The sequence below is a fragment of the Stegodyphus dumicola genome, chromosome 2 (assembly GCF_044657685.1).
Source record: "Stegodyphus dumicola isolate Sdum_Otavi_A_Nest chromosome 2, ASM4465768v1".
Classification (NCBI taxonomy): Eukaryota; Metazoa; Arthropoda; class Arachnida; order Araneae; family Eresidae; genus Stegodyphus; species Stegodyphus dumicola.
Window position 1 is genome coordinate 109,153,408 of NC_140769.1, and position 15,300 is coordinate 109,168,707.

General features: G+C 31.9%; 1 protein-coding gene across 1 annotated transcript in view; it reads right to left on the reverse strand.

Moving 5' to 3' along the window:
• Nucleotides 1–15,062, reverse strand: part of fzy (cell division cycle 20 protein fzy) — a 114,563-nt gene extending 99,501 nt beyond the window's left edge. The window contains exon 1 of the mRNA XM_035373841.2: nt 14,907–15,062. The gene's annotated coding sequence lies outside the window, so the exon portion shown is untranslated. The remainder of the gene's footprint in view (nt 1–14,906) is intronic.
• Between the last annotated feature and the right edge of the window lie 238 nt (nt 15,063–15,300).

The window sequence follows — 15,300 nt, forward strand, 5'->3', positions numbered from 1 at the left end:
AAAAGCACAGGAATAAGACATTTGTGCAAAATTTCATGGAAAATCTTGAAACTTCTACTGGCTTAACCCACGAGCGTGGTCGCTAGGTCCGATAGACCCGTCCGATTAAACAAACCTTTCTCAAGGTATGCCTATTTCACCCAAGTTGTTCAAGTCCAGTGTAGTCATGTCTGAGGTCACCTGCTTTATGTTTCCAAAGTTTTTTCACTGGGGCTTTGATTTGGATACTCGTTTTTGATCGGATCGGGTCTTTTAAACCCAGCGCGCCTATTCATATTGCTGTTACATACTTGATTTGTGACAGTATAGAAAGCGGCAAACATGTTGCGTAATTTATCATACAAGGAAGAAATGTTGCAAAAGTTATTAGATGTATCACATAGCGAAGAATCTATTGAAAAAAATGAAGATGGAAGTAATTATAAATTTTTAGTTCATATCATACTGATTCAAAAAATGATAGATTTGTACATATAGATACAGATTCTGAAAAGAAGAGTGAAAAGGACATAAATTGCTTTATTGGAGAAAAAAGTATCAGTAATGAAAAAAAAAAAAAAAAAAAAGGGAAAAAGTATAGAAATAAAAATTATGCACTGTTTGCCTAGCAAAAAACCACCAAAAAAATTCAAACAGGCTGTGCAAAATAAGAAAAATATTGGTATTTGGAACTTGCTCAATGTGCTGCTGACATTTATTGTTGCATTTTCTCTCTGTGTCTAGAGTGTTAATAAACAAAATAAAATGTTGATACAGAGTAAAGGTATAATAATTTTTTTCCTACGCAAATATGTATAATTTTCTATTTCTCTAAGAATTTTATTTCATAAACATTTGGAGAAATTAAAAATTTTAATGAGCATACTTTTTAAGTATGATCATAAAATTTATTACTGGCATAAACACAGCACTTATTCTGAAGATTTACAAATTTTGCTTCAAAAAATATGAACTGGGTCTTTTCGACCCAGTGCGTGTGCTCGTGTAACTCGTATAAGTGTGCGTGCTCCCGGGTTAAGAAAGAAAGCAGACATAGTATTTGGTATACTTTTTGTGGACCAACAGATCTATCTGCACTTTCACACTCTATGATAAAATAATAAATACAATAACAGGCCAAAGAAGTATTAATTTAGAAGTCAAACAACAAAAATCAGAGTTATATTTTCAAATTTTCACAGGACAAGTTCCGATGGTTTTACCTAACCATCATCCTCAGCTGCAAAAGCGCATATAAATGAGCTAAGATATAGGGAATAGATAAGGTAAGAAAGACTGTACAAGAGTTAAACTACTGCCGCCATCTGTTGATGAAACGAAAACTAAAACGTAATTTCCTTAAAGGCTGAAGGCAAAGATGGATTGGAAATAGGGTCGTTAACTAGAACAAAAAGATTTTTTTGAATGTGAAATGCCTTTAAAAAATCCAACTCAGCAATGGAATATGTTTTTTGAATAATTTTGGCTGCAGAAAAATTGAAAGTGTGATTTTTGGACCAACAATGCTGGGCAACAGAAGACTTCCGTGTTTCCTTTTTTCTAACATATGCCTCATGTTCCTTAATGTGAAATTTTAAGGCTCTCTTAGTTTGACCAATGTAAATTAAACCACACTGGCAAGGAATCCATATACGGAATGGTGTCCTTGAAAATGGAACTCGGAATTTTATTGATGGGAGTATAAATGACTCAAAAGTTAAATTTCTGTAAAATATATGCAATTTTATAGCTAACTGAGGGAAAGAAGGGAATGATAACAGAATTCTTATATTCTCCTAAAACAAGATTGTGCTTTTGGTGTGTTGAGATGAGAATTTTTTAACAGCTTGATTAACCTCTTAACTGTTGCGGAAAACGTACAAGATTCATTTCCCAGTGCCACGGTTTTTCACACAGGCGCGCGTGGTTATGCAATGTATTAGGGGAAAAATAAGTACAAGTTTTACTTTCTAAAAACTGTTTACTTTCACAAATAAAAAATAAAAGAAAAAAATGAATACACAAAATTTAATGTTTTGAGTAAAAGTATAATAAAAAGATGTAAGTATAATAAAAATGATTTTTTTATAATAAAAAAGATCCTCAAAATGAAATTTCGATCAATTCATTTTTAGACCAGTAAAGTGTAATATCATGTTTCAGTGTTATACCTTGTGAAATCAGTATGCTTAAAAAAACATACATTTCTTCTGAACTGGTTGAATGCCACAATTTTATTCTTGATTTTTCATTTGCAAGGTGCTGGTTCATATACTTGTCTGCAAAATGGTTAGTTTCAGTAACAATATGAAGCACGAGCAGTTCATAAAAAATAAATAAATAAGTAATAAATAAATATCCGTTATATCTTTCTTTATTCCTGGAATCTACTACAAAAAGTAAACGAAAATGGAGAACACAGAATAATAAAAAAATGTTTTACTCAAAAAACACTAGCCAATACTGCGCAGTCATTACTTTCACCGCTTTAGTCACACCCCTCTCTCCAATTTCTTCCAACACTTCTCTGAAATAGTATCCTCCTTCGCACACTTTGTCAAAGTCATAGTGGTGTTGCATTCCAAAGCTTTGCGAATAATTTTATGGGTAGCAGCGCAAAGCAAATGATAGTAGTTTGGAAGGGCATACATATATACGCTCCGGGGCAGTTAACGCATCGGCTGAGTATATGCCTGCGGCAATTAAGTGGTTAATAATGTTGGGTGAAAAGCTCCTGTGAATAGCTACTGCTTTTAAATAATTTAGTTCTTCATCAAGAGACAGTTCGGAAGAGAAAACTTGAAGTGCACGGAAAACATAGGAATAAAGTGAAGCTAACGTTTTGCTTAGTTGGATGACATGATTTGAATTGTGGTGGAAGGCAAACCGATGAAGGTTACGGTAAACTGTAGTACTGAAGCTGGATGTGTTACGTGTGACCAGAATGTCGAGGAACAGAACAGAATTGCATGGTCTCGAGTTCAAAAGTGAACTGTAGAGAAGGATCAAAGGAATCCATTGTTGAAATAACTTTATTTAAATCATCTTTATTACCTTCAAACAGGGTAAAAGTATTGTCTACATAGCAGAATCATACCGAGAAGTTTAAAGTTTCAGACAAATTTGATTCATAATAATGCATGTACAGGGTTCGTAGCCACCTTTTAGTTAAAAAAATAAGCACTTATAAGCACTTTTCAAGCACATTTTAAGGAAAAAATAAGCACCTGTCTAATTACATTATACACAACTGCATAACTTTAAAAGAAAAATTAGACTTGTAATTTAAAATATGAGCAATATTTATTAAGAGAATGAGCATTACCTCAACCATGGAAAACAATTAACTCTTTTTTTTAATTTCAAATGACAGTTCAATTTGCAGAATTAGTTTACAATGATAGAAAAAAAAAAAAAAAAACTATGCAGAACTAAACTATATTACAAGATTTAATGATGAAATTTCAGTTCAAAATATAGAAAATAAATAATAATAAGCCATATTAATTGCATTCATTTGGCATCTAATAATAAATACAATTTATTTTTCCACTCATATTAATATTTAAATAATTTAACTTAAATCAAAATTCTGAACATTTTCTAAATTATCATTGCATTACAGTTTTTCCTTAACATATATTCCAAGCAAAGTAATTTAAGTAAAAAAGAGGCACATTTCTGAAATCAGAAGACAGGAAATTGCTTCATGCAGTCATCCTTTAACATTAAAAGCTTAACTAACCTGCATACTTGGAACTTGCCGAATATTCCGGATAAACTGGAAAAAGAGAAGTGGGGGAGATTGTAGCTGTTCTTTAGATTTCTCGGCTAAATAAATGATTTTGACATTTCAATATGTGCATCACATAAAAATAGACCAACGGAACTGAGAAATATTCTGCTTAGAAAGCACAGTAAAACTCTTTTAAGTGTTCATAAATAAATCTCAGACTGAACATCAAAATTAATTATCTCTGCAAAATATGGCAAACGTTACTGCGCAATACGTGTGGCGTAATTCTTCCACATGAGATATTACGCAATCCGAATCAACAGCTGCCGGTATTCGGAGAATAAAGAAGTAAATAAAAGAAAACAAAGAGACTTACTAATCTGAAGAGTTTCTGATTCTAATTTTCAACAGACTGCGTTAAATTTCCAGAATAGAATCAATCTTTGCTTCGGTTGGGTAGACCACAAAAACTTTTAGTCCTATTCAATCCAAATTGGACAGTGACAAAAAAAAGTCCGATGCTTCAATATTAGAGATTTTGCGGAGAAAGGGGAGAACCTCCGTACTGTATAATGTATTGGCAGGAAAAAAAAAAAAAAAAAATTATTTTGACTATTCGATTACTTTCCTTTTATTTAAGCCATTCCGAATATTATTCCTTAGAAAGCTAATCTGTGTAAAACCACACCCATTTTTTGGAAGTTTATCTATACTTCACCAGTTACTGCAACTATATTATTATAAATATTCATGAATATGCTCATAATATAACGATCATAATAAACACAAATATGAAATGACAATGCGGAACGAGAATGCAAATTATTAAAATCCTGTTGGAAATTCAAAGGTATGTTATTTGGGTGGGAGGAAAAGAATACCGAATGTACCGGAATTTTCTACCGTTTTCGCAATTTTTTTACCAATAGAACGACGTGCACCTGTCTACTCTCGCGTGCACCATAGGTTACGTTAATGCAGAGAAAGGGGGGTAAGCAATTTCCAGGAGTATGATTCACCATCTGACATTCCATATAAGGAAGAAAAGTTGTTTATTTAGTTTCAGCTTTGGTACGGGAAAAAATGCGCGTTCATTAAAAAAAAAAAAAAAAAAGTTAAAAAAAGCACTAAAAGCAAAAAATAAGCACTAAAAACAAAAAAATAAGGGCTTTAAAAAAGTAAGCACCTATAGGGGCCTTTATATTTCATTTTCAAATATAAGGACTTATAAGCACTTGTAAGGACCGCTACGAACCCTGATGTAGATATCAGCCAGGATGGACTGAGGGAGCTTCCCATGGCTAATCCCTATTTGCTTATAATATTTATTTTGGAAAACAAAATGAGTTTGTTTAAAACAGAGTGAGGGAAATCAGCTCATCAATTTCGATGCAAGAGAAATGAAACTCACAAAGTCTGGTTTCTAGACTTCTTAATGCACCTTCCACTGGGATATTCGTGAATAATGATTTTACATCAAAAGAAACCATGAGTAAATTTCTAGGAGAAATGCTTTTAACTTTTTTTACAAACTCTACTGAATATTTTATGGTGTAAATGTTATTAGCTACTAGAGTTGAAAATCTAGAAACTAAATATTTAGCTAACAGATACAAGGTTGGTTTTTGTTGTTTGACTTCTAAACTAATACTTTTTGGCGTGTTATTGTATCTTAATCATAGAAGCCTCAAACAGGTTTATTTTTTGCTTTCTTTTATTCCATGTGGTTTTTGCCATTTTGTGATTGTATGAGTTTCGGAGTCGCAAACAGGTTTATGTTTTGCTTCGTTTTTTCCCCGTGGCGTGTTCGCCATTTTGTGATTGTATAAGTTTCGGTAAGTAACTTTTTCAAATTTTTTAAGTTTGATTTGCGTTTTACAGACTTTAATTTTTCTTAATTGCTTATTTGATTTCATGCATTTTAGTTGCGATTTTCTGCATTGTTTACCATGTCTTCCTCCATTAATCGCTTCACTATAACGCCTGAAACGACAGAAATTTCGAAATCACCTTGACTTTTAAAATGTAAATGTGAAAAATTGATCCCCAATTTCATTCAAATCAAATGTAATCAAAAATCTTTCGGTCGCGTTTCAAAAATTCTGTTGAACTGCAAGCTTGCCTTGCTTCAGTCCATCATAACGGATACACGTCAACAGTTATACAAAATTGAACACATGAGTTGTATAAGCTTCATCTGGAACTCACTAATTCTTATCCAAAATTCATTGCCATTGACCAAAATTCTTAGTCTAGAACTGAGAATGCAGTTAACCATCATAAAAACACTCTTGCATTTAAATTCGAAATACTTCTTTTACAGTTTTTCAATTTAAGTAGTGAAAAAAATCTTTACATTGTTAATATTTCTAGTGTTAGTTTATCAAAAGAACAAGAGAAAATTTTAAAATATAATTTTAACTTCTCACAAACCTCAAAACCCTTGATTCCAAAGATTTTGGCTCTTATCGAAAAAGCTTTCAAGTTCAGTATCCAGATACACAGAACGAAATGATTAGGCATCTTATCGCTCATAATGTGAAATTCAACAATAAGACTTTAAAACCAAATCTAAATGCGAGAGAAAGAGCTAAAATAAGCAAAATTCATTCTAACCCAGACATCATTTGAAATGCCGACAAAGGTGGCCAGATAGTTGTCATAGATAAGAACACTTACATCAACGGTGTCACTAAACTCTTAAATGAAAGACCATACAATCTGATCACAACCTTCCCATTCGGACCTGTCAAAAATAAAAACTGCGATCAAATCTTCACAAATCCTTTCGACCAACTTAAAACAGTCGCTTATCCCATCTATTGCGAATTGTGCCAGATTATATGCTGTTCCCAAAATTCATAAAAGTGGTACTCCTTTCCACCCTCCTGTATCAAATTTAGGCACTGCCTTGCATCCATTAGCTAAATATTTAGTTTCTAGATTTTCCACTATATTAGATAATAACATTTACACCATAAAAATTCAATAGAGTTTGTAAAAAAAGTTAAAAGCATTTCTCCTAGAAATTTACTCATGGTTTCTTTTGACGTAAAATCATTATTCACCAATACTCCAGTGGAGGGTGCACTAAGATGTCTAGAAACTAGACATCGTGAATTTAATTTCTCTTGCATCAAAATTAATGCGCTAATTTCCCTCACTCTGTTTGAAACAAACGCATTTTGTTTTCCAAAATAAGTAGTACGAGCAAACTGAGGAATTAGCCATGGGAAACCCCCTCAGTCCCACCCTTTCTGATATCTACACGCATTATTATGAATCAAAATTATTTGAAACTTTAAACTTCCCGGTATGGTTCCGCTATGTAGACATTACTTTTACCCTGTTTCAAGGTAATAAAGATGATTTAAACAAAGTTCTTTCAATAATGAATTCCATTGAGCCTACTCTACAGTTCACTTTTGAACTTGAGACATACAATTCTCTTCAGTTCCTCGAAATTCTGGTCACACGTAACACATCCAACTTCAGTACTAAAGTTCACTTTAAACCTTCATAGTGTTGCCATCCATCACACTTCAAATCATGTCATCCAACTAAAGAAAAGTTAGCTTCATTTTATTCCTATGTTTTCCATGCACTTCAAGTTTGCTCTTCCAAACTGTCTCTTGATGAAGAATTAAATTATTTAAAAGCAGTAGCTATTGACAAGAGCTTTTCACCCAACATTATTAATCAGTTAAAAAATTCTCATCTCAACACACCAAAAAGCCCACACTTATTTTAGGAATTATAAGAATTCTGTTGTCATTCCCTTCTTTCCATCAATTAGCTATAAAATTGCACATATTTTACAGAAATTTAACTTTCAGGTTGTTTATTCTCGGATTTCCATTTCAGATATGAATTTCTGGGGTATTTACAGGATTTCTTGCCAGTGTGGTTTAATTTACATTGGTCAAACTAAGACAGCTTTAAAATTTTGCATTAAGGAACATGAAACACATGTTAGAAAAAAATGAAACACAGAAGTCTTCTGTTGCCCGGCATTGTTGGTACGAAAATCACACTTTTAATTTTCTGCAGCCAAAATTATTCAAAAAACAACTTCCATTGGTGAATTGGATATTCTAGAGGCATTTCACATTCTTTAGAAAAAATCTTTCTGTTCTAGTTAACGACCCTATTTCCAATCCATCTTTGTCTTCAGACTTTAAGGAAATTATGTTTTGGTTTTCGCTTCATCAACAGATGATGGTTATAGCTTAACAGCTGTCCAGTCTTTCTTATCTAATCAATATATCTTATCTCGTTTATTCGCGCTTTTGCAGCGGAGTATGATGGTTCGGTAAAACCATCGAAACTTGTCCTGTGAAAATTTGAAAATACAATGCTGATTTTTGTTGTTCGACTTCTAAATTAATTATTCATAGAAGTTGGAAACATTCTTTGGGTAATTATTTCCCAGAATGTAAATTTTTTACAAATCAAATATAAATTTATATTTAGTCTCCAAATTCAGTCTGCGAACTATTTTCCTCTAATTGCAATATCAAAAAAAGATACTTTTCAGTTATCGGGACCTGATTCAGAAATATGTATGCAAAATATAAAAAAATACGATGGCTTTGCTCTATACGAACAGGCAATCTCTAACTTTCCACAATTTAGGATCTCTCCCTAGACCAGTACCTTGGAAAACATTCTAGCCTATAACATAACCGCTACTATAAATAACGAATGTGTGCCATTTTACAGACAGAAGCTCGCCTTTCCTCCTGTGCTAGACATCTCGCTGCTGCCTAACCTACCTTTCCTTTTGTTAGAATTAGTTATGATGCAGAAAGTTTAAATTCAATCGTACTTAGTTTAAATCACTATTGAATATGTAATTTGAAGAATTTCATATGAGGTAAAGCATGATCTATGGTGAAACTTAAATTAAAGCTATGGAATAAAGATGTGTAATTAAAAGCTAAATCATCTTGTCTCAACATTTGGATTCCGCCTTACCACTCTGCAAAAACAATGACTGAACTTTAATGCCAACTTCATCACGACTGCTGCAAAATATCACATGTATGTGCGAGTGCTTATACACACATATACGTTTCTAAACCCAGTCCCAATACCAAAAAAATAAAAATAAATTATAAAACTTAGTTTAATTATTTTAGCACTTTGACACAAAAACAAATAAATATTTATTACTTTCATCAAACAATGTACTAACTTATTATTACTTCAGGAATGGGATATTTTCTACTCATTGAAAAAATTTGTTCAATAAACATTTCTGTTCAAGGAAAAATTTTATTGTATTGGCATCTAAAGGTACTTACAATATGACAAAATTAGAAACATTACCTTTGGTAATTTTTATAATAATTAAAAGTTGTTAATTTTTGGCATGAGTTACACTAGGTGACAATATTGCTAACAGATTGGGTTGGTTCCATGCATAAGCAACAGAAGCAGCAGCTTAAGATGCAGATTTTCAGAGGGTGGGAATTTAGTCGTTCGCATGAACAACAAATATGAAAAGATACATTGGGTAGAGTAGCCTTTAAGGTACCCCTTGTATTATGGCGAAGTTGTTGTTTGATTTATCGCCAAGTTGTTGTTTCATTTCTGGTAGCCTGAGTAGTTGAATGTTATAGAAACCCTATTGTGACGTAACTGGATGCATGATTCTGGGAAATTTTGAATCATGGGATGTTTTGTAAGCGTTTTTGTGGTGTGTGTGTTAAAACCGTTTAGATGGATTTGAATGGGTTTGTAGGAAGAAAGATTCAGATGGTCACTATGTGAAACGTTTGATCAGAAAGAGTACCTGGTTTGAAAAAAGTGATTTGAGTATGATTGATATTTTGATTTTTACGTGGCTCTAAGTATATCTAACTCGAAAATCATGGTAAGTGAATATTTGCTTTTGGTAGTGCTTAAATGTATAACATGTTTTTCCTTTTTTATGTTATTCTATTGTTTGGGGTTGATCTTTAGATTATGGTAACTTGGCGATTTTTTGGCAAAAATTTGGTGACCAACTCTCCTACAGCAAGCCTCTATTTTTTTCCCCCGCGGCCATTTTGTCTTCACGAAGTAAAAAACATGTTTCTTTTCTTTTTATCTACTGAACACTTCTTTCAACAATCTACTAGCCAAATTACACTTATGCTAGAAATTTTATCTAACAAAACTGCTTAATCATGACAAATATTCACTGCAAAATTACGCGTTTTTCAAAATAACACATACACATAAACCATGTACACGTCGACTTATTTTTACTTAAAAAAACATCCCAGAATTACACAAAAATGGCATTGCGCACACTCTTCACTATATCCATGTACACAGCTTTTTTCTCATAAATTAGAAAAATTTCACGAAAATACATGACAATTTTCTGAATCTTCAAACCCGGTAAAAAGAACATATATGAAATTACCTGATCGCGAAAAAGTATATACCCTTTCCAACTATGAACATTTCCACATATAAAATAAATAAAATATCCAAAAACTTTTACCTCTAAATCATCTATTATATTATAAACGTCACCAACGAATTCATACCGCAAGCATTACAAATACTTAGTATCAAATATTTAAATTATTTCCATGCATGTTTACTTCAACTAAAACGTATACCAAATTCTTACAAACATAAAATTCACAAAATAACTATCATTTAATTAAAATATCACTAAACCATGTACACGTAGACTTATTTTTAATTTAAAAAAAAAAAAAAATCCCAGAATTGCACAAAAATGGCATTGCGCACACTCTTCACCATATCCATGTACACTGCTTTTTTCTCATAAATTAGAAAAATTTCACAAAAATGCATGACAATTTTCTGAATCTCTAAACCTGTTAAAAAGAACATATATGAAATTACCTAATAACGAAAAAGTATATACCCTTTCCAAATATGAAAATTTCCACGTATAAAATAAATAAAATATCCAAAAACTTTCACCTCTAAATTATCTATTATATTATAAACGTCTCCAACGACTTCATACCACAAACATTACAAATACTTTGGGTTGATCTTTACAATATGGTAACTGGTAGTTTGGCAACATTTTGGAGGCGATAAAGGTTACTACCTGGCACTTTGGTAATAATGTGAGCAGTACTCAGTTCCGATTACGCATTATTTTGTGTGAGGGAAATGAGAGATCATGGGATATGTCATGTGATATTAATGGACGAATTACGGTTCTTTAATCGGAAAAGGGGGGAAATCGGGAAATAACCTGGAAATTTTGTATTTGGCTTTATTCTGTGTTGTGTGAAACAGTGTTCGTGAATTTTTGGATCCCATGGCCGTAACTAAAGTGAATTCCAAATGGGTATTTATGTATGTATTAATTTAATGTATGTGCTCATTTATATTTTAAGTAGTGTTTTTGAATTTAATTATATTTAATTAAATGATAGTTATTTTGTGAATTTTATGTTTGTAGGAATTTGGTATACGTTTTAGTTGAAGTAAACGTGCATGGAAATTATTTAAATATCTGACACTAAGTATTTGTAATGGTTGCGGTATGAATTCGTTGGTGACGTGTATAATGTAATAGATGATTTAGAGGTAAAAGTTTTTGGATATTGTATTTTTCGCGATCAGGTAATTTCATATATGTTCTTTTTACCGGGTTTAAAGATTGAGAAAATTGTCATGTATTTTCGTGAAATTTTTCTAATTTATGAGAAAAAAGCAGTGTACATGGATATAGTGAAGAGTGTGCGCAATGCCATTTTTGTGCAATTCTGGGATGTTTTTTTAAGTAAAAATAAGTCGACGTGTACATGGTTTAGTGATATTTTAATTAAATGATAGTTATTTTGTGAATTTTATGTTTGTAGGAATTTGGTATACGTTTAAGTTGAAATAAACGTGCATGGAAATAATTTAAATATTTGATACTAAGTATTTGTAATGCTTGCGGTATGAATTCGTTGGTGACGTGTATAATGTAATAGATGATTTAGAGGTAAAAGTTTTTGGATATTTTATTTATTTTATATGTGGAAATGTTCATATTTGTAAAGGGTAAATACTTTTTCGCGATCAGGTAATTTCATATATGTTCTTTTTACCGGGTTTAAAGATTGAGAAAATTGTCATGTATTTTCGTGAAATTTTTCTAATTTATGAGAAAAAAGCAGTGTACATGGATATAGTGAAGAGTGTGCGCAATGCCATTTTTGTGCAATTCTGGGATATTTTTTTAAGTAAAAATAAGTCGGCGTGTACATGGTTTATGTGTATGTGTTATTTTGAAAAACGCGTAAGGAGTATGGTATTGTGCACTTTTTCCCAATTTTGCAGTGAATATTTGTCCTGATTAAGCAGTTTTGTTAGATAAAATTTGTAGCATAAGTGTAATTCGGCTAGTAGATTGTTGGAAGAAGTGTTCAGTAGATAAAAAGAAAAGAAATATGTTTTTACTTCGTGAACACAAAATGGCGGCGGGAAAAAAAAGTAGAGGGTTGCTGTAGGAGAGTTGGTCGCCAAATTTTCGCCAAAAAAACGCCAAGTTACCATAATGTAAAGATCAACCATACTTTGTGTCAAATATTTAAATTATTTCCATGCACGTTTACTTCAACTAAAACGTATACCAAATTCCTACAAACATAAAATTCACAAAATAACTATCATTTAATTAAAATATAATTAAATTCAAAAACACTACTTAAAATATAAATAAGCACATACATTAAATAATTAAAAATTAGCTTACAATCCTAATTACTTTAAACGAAATCATTGCTAATAACAATTTTCCCAATACAGTCAAAAGTCTTTAATCCGGACTCGTCGGACTTCGGCGATTCCGGATTATCGATTTTTCCGGATTATAGATCATCAGTTTAAATCTGGTAAGATGGCATGCAGAAATTATAAAATTAAAAATATGAAATTGTAATTTATAAAATAATGAGCAATTATGATCTAAAGGGTATCTACCAAAAAAGAAGCCTAATATTTATTTTTTTACTTTATTAAACATTTCTTTCAACGCGCGGATGCGTAAAGCATAACTTACGCATAGCCGAAATTAGAAAATTGCAACCAGAAAACTATTTGATTTTATTCGTGATATTTATAATGACGAGGAATTTGATTTAAATCATATCAAAGACGGAGTACATCGAAATTAAATACTACATTTAGTAAGGAATTATAAGCTGAATAAAATAAAAACATCTGCCCTGAAGATAACAATAGTGTTGACAAATCAACTTCCAGTTCATTGCGCGCCGCGACATCCCCCCCCCCCGCGCAAAGCAGAGTGAAATTGATAAACAGATTTCAGAACGGTTAGATAAACAAAGAATATGCCTTTATCCATTTTTTGTAGCAATTCGTTTTTTGTTTGATGGACATCGAAACATACTTTCGTTTTCTAGATCCTTTGGGAGCTTCAGCATCGGAAATTCTATTTGACATAATCGAAAGTTCAAGCTTACTTTTAGAAAATTGCTCTTACAGTCTGCAAAAAATAATAAGCCGGATCCAATTCGAAGATTAAAGAACAACGCAATCATCAACATTAACTGAAATAGATAATTAGATAATTTTAGCTTATACCGTCCGTTATATTTTAAACGCGCACACGAAAATGTATTCTGCACTTGCGCAGATGCATATGCACAGTCGTAAATGTCTTGCGCGCACGAGTAAAACGCCTATGCGCATGCGTCAATGCGGCGCATGCACAGAAAGATTTTAGCTTTGAGGTCCGGATTATAGATCATTACGGATTATGGGTGTCCGAATTAACGACTTTTGACTGTAATACCAAATTACTTTACTTCCACCTTACATTTAGAACAATGCATAAAAATAATATCCTCAAATAATTAAAAATACTAACTTACCTAATCTTCTTCAGAATCTTGCTTACATGGTGGATACACTTTTATTATGGATTCAATAAAATTATAATTAAAACCACGTACCCTTCCTTATACTCCATTTCACAAAATGTCCATTTTCACCAGATTTCTTGCACCGCCATTCAAACTTAGTAATATCCTTCCTTTCACACAATCTCATTTCATTCCCACATTTTGGACTTTCATACTTATCTGCAATTAAACCTACACTCATGCACCATTCAACCAATTCTTTTGAATTATCACACAAATGCATTAAAAATCTAGAATTCATTTTAGACAGCGCCATACAATCCCAAAATTATTCAACCCTACTTCACACAACACACAATGAAGCTTAATACAAAATAATATACAGCCACAGATATTTTTCCAAATTCCCCCCTTTTCCGATTAAAGAACCGTAATTCGTCCATTAATAGTACTATTAATAGTAGCTAGTGTATTCGTCCATTAATAGTACTATTAATAGTAGCTAGTGTATTCGTCCATTAATAGTAGCTAGTGTATTCTATCAAGGAGTATGGGGATAGGTACCGCATAACCAAATATGCACATATCAAATATTTATAAGTATGTATTTTAAAGTTATAGACTTCCAATACATTTAAAATTTATATTTCTGTAATACATACTTATGAATCTTTTGTGAAACATATTTATTTTGCTTAAATCTACCAAGAGCAGATAAAAGTATGTCATACTTAACTGACAAAAAGGTGTAAAATTAAAGTAAGGCAAAAATAGCAGCTTTACATAAAATCTTGTGTCAGTTTTAAGAATTAACTGACATAGGTCCCTTTCTTCAGTTTAAAAAAAAAAAAAAAAAAAAAAAAAATTATTTCTGGCTTTTTGAAGAACATATATCAGTAACACTTGAATTTTAATAAGAATTATTCAAACTCTGCATTAGACTAAACTTTTTTGATTTATTTTAACCTTTAAATTTATGAACTGTCAAAATTTTGCATTTTGTGACAACTACAGGTTTTTGAGAACCTGGAATCACAGGTGGATTTGTATATTCCGAGCATTCCAAGTTCTTAAATTACATGCTTGCAAGCTACTACTAGCTATTACATGCTTGCAAGCTACTACTAGCTATTACATGCTAAGTAATAACATTTGACGAAATTTCATTCGGGAATAAATTACACTTTTTGTCTTAACAAAGGGGTAACAATTTTAGAAAAGTATCATAGGCCTTATCTAGGAAAAGTTTAAACAGCAAAAATTGTAGCAAATTATCCAAACGCCAGTGCTTAACTATTACGGTACAAACGAAAGTAAAATTAAAATCATACCATAAAAACAAATTTTTCCACAGAAAGTCCACTATTTCTACAAAAAGCAAACAATTCAGAACCAGTAATACACTGTAACACTAATTTCAAAATTCGTACTTCATGAACTGAGTTGAGTTGAACGAGTCTACAGAAAGCTGTATACAAATTCACACTAGCGTCTGAAAACAGGAATGGCTGTGAACGGCTCCCTATGAGAAAAATCTTTTGAACGAACTGCGCATGCGCTCTTTCTTTTTATCGCCAACAAATGATGGTAAACCTATTGTAATTTCTCACCAGCGTTTCGCGTTTCATTTGAATTAGCGTAGGTGTTGTCAGTGAGATTAATAACAACGATAATTAAAAAAAGTCATTTCAAATGTTTACGCAAGGAAATATTTTTTGCTCTTTT